The sequence below is a fragment of the Aegilops tauschii genome, chromosome 4 (genome assembly GCF_002575655.3).
Source record: "Aegilops tauschii subsp. strangulata cultivar AL8/78 chromosome 4, Aet v6.0, whole genome shotgun sequence".
Classification (NCBI taxonomy): Eukaryota; Viridiplantae; Streptophyta; class Magnoliopsida; order Poales; family Poaceae; genus Aegilops; species Aegilops tauschii.
The window spans coordinates 249089291-249094464 of record NC_053038.3 but is presented as its reverse complement, the minus strand read 5'-3'; positions in this window follow the sequence as shown (position 1 = coordinate 249094464).

The window sequence follows — 5174 nt, the reverse complement described above, 5'->3', positions numbered from 1 at the left end:
ATGTGTTTTGTTGTATGCCATGCCATATTTCCAGTGGTGTATGCCATGTATTTTTGTGATCTCTGTGGTGACTAGCACAAGCATGCAAACTAGGCTCCGTAATGTTCCTGATTTTAGGGACTTAGTGATTTCTGTCTGTCTGCTGTTATTTTGTTGCCATGTAAGCTTGGTGCTACAGAGAGATCCATGCATATTTTGGAGATGTTCATTAAGGATGTTTTGTAGATATTATTGTAGTTGATCCATTCCTGTCCTTGCTTGCAATTATGGAGTGCCATAGCATGACTCAATCTTGCTCTACTTTTGCTATAAAATATTTCTGGCAGATTGTTTACGTGTTATTCGCTTTTGCCAAGCTTGTTGTAGTTGATCCATTCATGCTATGTACTTGCTCTTGCGATGGATAGCTTCATAAACATGCCATCTTGCTGTAAGTATGCTTGTTTTGTCATGCATTGCTTTGTGATGAGTGCATCAAGCTCACCAAGATGCCTTCATATTATTGTTTCTGCCATGCTTTGTTTTCTGCCGTCTGAAACCTGATAACGAAACTTGCTATGTTTACATGGTTGCCATCATATCTTATACTCCCTTTTGGCTTATGGTCAGTAAGGGACTTTTGTCATATGCATTTAGGAGAATACTGCCATGCCTTGTTTTGCTATGTTAACTTCTTATAGCATGTTGTTTTCGTGCTCTGAACATTGCTACCTGACGCTGTTTCAGGCATGTCCAGTAATTTCACCAAGTCTGTGAACCTGATTTCTTTTGCACTTTTGCCATGCTTGTTTGAGCTTGTTATGCTGTGATATAGCCGTAGCTCAGTGTTCATCTTTTGTCAAGCATCTCCTGTACATTACTGTCATATGCTTTGTTGCTATGTTGGAGTGCTGTAGCATTGTTACTTGTTGCATTCTAAGTGCTATCATGTTGTTAATCGCAGATTCGTGTCATTCTTGTTTTGCTTGCCATTTGCAAACCGTGCATCCATTTCCGGTGATCTTTATATCGATTTCGACTGAAATCATCTCATCTTTCCAGTGGCATTCTTGGTTTGCCAAGTTACTGCCTTGTTCATCATTTACCTCCCGGAGCACGCATACGCATCGCATATCATATCTTGCATATCATTCATGTATTGCATCATGTTGCTTGTGCATTTCCCGTGATTGATTGTGGTTCCATTGCTTGTGTTCTTGTCTTGGGTAGAGCCGGGAGACGAGTTCGTGAACGAGAACCTGTTGAGTATGCTTACGAGGATCAAGCTTTCGACAACTCTGAGAACCTTGCAGGCAAGATGACCATACCCTCGAAATCACTTCTATCTTTGCTTTGCTAGTTGTTCGCTCTATTGCCATGCTGCGCTACCTACCACTTGCTATATCATGCCTCCCATATTGCCATGTCAGCTTCTAACCATCCTTTCCTAGCAAACCGTTGTTTGGCTAAGTTACCGCTGTTGCTCAGCCCTTCTTATAGCGTTGCTAGTTGCAGGTGAAGATGAAGTTGGTTCCATGTTGGAACATGGATATTTTGGGAATATCACAATATCCCTTATTATATTAATGCATCTATATATTTGGTAAAGGGTGGAAGGCTCGGCCTTATGCCTGGTGTTTTGTTCCACTCTTGCCGCCCTAGTTTCTGTCATACCGGTATTATGTTCCTTGAGTTTGCGTTCCTTACGCGGTTGGGTGCTTTATGGGACCCCCTTGACAGTTCGCCTTGAATAAAACTCCTCCAGCAAGACCCAACCTTGGTTTTACCATTTGCCGCCTAAGCCTTTTCCCCCAGGTTTTCGCGAGCCCGAGGGTCATCTTTATTTAAACCCCCGGACCAGTGCTCCTTCGAGTGCTGGCCCAAACCGAGCGATGTCCGGCGCCCCTGGGCAACCAGGGTCTATGCCAACCCGACGTCTGGCTCATCCGTTGTGCCCTGAGAACGAGATATGTGCAGCTCCTATCGGGATTTGTTGGCACATCGGGCGGCTTTGCTGGTCTTGTTTTACCATTGTCGAAATGTCTTGTAAACCGGGATTCCGAGACTGATCGGGTCTTTCCGGGAGAAGGTTTATCCTTCGTTGACCGTGAGAGCTTATGATAGGCTAACTTGGGACACCCCTGCAGGGTATTATCTTTCGAAAGCCGTGCCCACGGTTATGAGGCAGATGGGAATTTGTTAATGTCCGGTTGTAGAGAACTTGTCACTTGACCCAGTTAAAATACACCAATTGCGTGTGTAGCCGTGATGGTCTCTTCTCGGCGGAGTCCGGGAAGTGAACACGGTTTGAGTTATGAATGACGTAAGTAGGAGTTCAGGATCACTTCTTGGTCATTACTAGATGACGACCGTTCCGTTGCTTCTCTTCTCGCTCTCATTTGCGTATGTTAGCCACTATATATGCCTAGTGCCTGCTGCAGCTCCACCTCATAACGCCATCCTTTCCTATAAGCATAAATAGTCTTGATCTCGCGGGTGTGATATTGCTGAGTCCTCGTGACTCACAGATTCTACCAAAACAGTTGCAGGTGCCGACGATGCCAGTGCAGATGATGGGATCGACCTCAAGTGGGAGTTCGATGAGGAACGTGGTCGTTACTATGTGTCTTTTCCTGATGATCAGTAGTGGAGCCCAGTTGGGACGATCGGGGATCTAGCATTTGGGGTTATCTTATTTTCATTTCGATCTTGACCGTAGTCGGTCTATGTGTGTATTTTGGATTATGTATGAATTATATTTATGTATTGTGTGAAGTGGCGATTGTAAGCCAACTCTCGTTATCCCATTCTTGTTCATTACATGGGATTGTGTGAAGATGACCCTTCTTGCGACAAAACCACAATGCGGTTATGCCTCTAAGTCGTGCCTCGACACGTGGGAGATATAGCCGCATCGTGGGCGTTACAAGTTGGTAATCAGAGCCATCCCCGACTTAGGGGCCCCCTGCTTGATCGAATCGCTGGCGTTGTTGAGTCTAGAACAAAAATGTTTTGAGTCTTAGGATTATATATATCGGAGAGTAGGATTCTTTTTACTCCTCAGTCCCTTCGTCGCTCTGGTGAGGCCTCCTGACGTAGAAGTTTTGACTCTATTCTCCTCAAATTTCACAAAAAAAATTAGGATCACGCGGGTATCTTAGAATCGTTCCGATGGTTTTGTGACGAGAACATTGTTCTTGGTGCCTCCTGACATTTAAGGGTTGTGGCAGTGTCCCGGGGAGTTGAGCTCCGAGGTGTTGTCGTCACAATTTTATCGTTGCAGTTCTGGAATACCTGAGTTTCGCCGACATCGAAATCTCTTTTATGCAGTTGTTGGTGAGATCACCTCGACGCCACCCAGTACTGGGGCGGGAGTTCGGGAGTATTGCCATAACTCGTATAACGGATGTTTTTCGAAGGTTGAGGTACATGATTTCCGAAGGTTTCTTGGTTATGTGTTGACGGATGGATACAGCTGGATCTAGGGATTGCTAGTTTGGGTGATATATTTTGTGTCCCCTGTATCCCCAACACCAGATTGCATAACCAGAAAGTTTCAGGAGTTTATAAGTGGGAATTCAAGTAGCTCTTAGCATATCTTTCCGACAGACGCATGATATGAGATTGGGGTTCGACGTCTAGTGGTCTGCCTTTCCACGGTTGGTTTTACAGTGGTCTCGTAGTGTCTTAAAGAGTCCTTGGCTATGCCGACTCGGGGACGCTTCGTATGTCATGTGCACAGCCTTGTACATGATGGTGCTGTACGATCGAGCCCGTGTGGGCCCCACCACGAAAACTTCGGACGAAATATCTATCATATGTTTGTTCCGGCTTATTCTGCAAGCCAATACTTTGTTTTGTTTCGTATTGTGGTATTCGAGTTGCTTCGAAGTCAAATGTTGATTCCATATCTTCTTCTAAGTGGCTTCTCAATTTATGGAAGTGCGATGATTTACTATGGAATTCATTCGTTCATCCTCGTTCGAATGTTTATTGTGAAGACTATATGTTGCAATTTCTATCCGTTGATTCTACTTGCCTATTTGTCTATCAAGATGCTAACGGATGTCACCCTCTTCAGGATGGCTCCGCCAACGCGTCAGAATCCGGATCGCAATGAAGGGAGTCAAGCGAACCCTCCGCCACCACCTCCGCCTCCGGAGGCATGGCAAGCTATCATGGCAGCCACCAACGCCAATGCTCAGATGATTCTGCAACTCTTGCAAGAACGCACCCAAGGGCAAGGCAATCAAGGAAATCAAGGCCAAGGCAACAATCAGTCTCACTTCGCTAGACTCAACCAGTTTCTCGCAAATCAGCCCAAGTCTTTCAGCTACTGTGCCGAGGCCACGGATGCTAATGATTGGCTCGTGGACATCAACAAGCATTTTGAATGTAGCAATGTCAGGCCTGAGGACTATGTCAAGTTCACTTCTTTTCAGCTCAAGGACCAAGCTGCTGATTGGTATCAACAAAACAAAGATTCCAAAGGAGGTCGTGTGATCACTTGGACTGACTTCTGTCGGGACTTCAAAGCGCACCACATTCCACAAAGTGTTGTTGAGAGCAAGCGTGAGGAGTTCCGCAATCTCAAGCAAGGCAACATGTCTGTGTATCAATTCAACATCCAGTTTCAGAAACTTGCTCGCTTTGCTAAACAAGACGTTCCTGATGAAGAGAGCATGATCTATCACTTCAGAGGTGGCCTTAGAGAGGATCTGCAGTTAGCTCTCGTTCTTGTTGAGCCTACTCAGTTTGATCAATTCTACAATATGGCACTGAAGCAAGAGGCTGCTCAGCTCAAGTGTGAGGCTTCTAAGAAGAGAGTCAGGGACGCAGTTCAGTCTTCTTCTTCCTCACTTGTGGCAGCTAAGCAACAGAAGTTCTGGTTGCCCCTCCCCCTCCGTTTCGTCAGCCTTACCAGCAGAAGAACAAAGGTGGCCATGGATCTTCCCACTCTTCCAACTCTGGCTATCAGAACAAGTCTCAGAATCAAGCTCCAAAGTCCAATGCTCCTTATCACCGTCCACTCTCAGAGGTGACTTGCAACAAGTGTCAGCAGAAAGGTCACTATGCTAACAAGTGCTTCAACCAAAGGCGTCTTCCGCCTCCTCCTCCTGTCAGATCTTCCAGCAATGCAGTGGTCAATACAAAGTTCTCCTCGATCTTCTTGGTTGCTCGATCTTCCAAGTTCC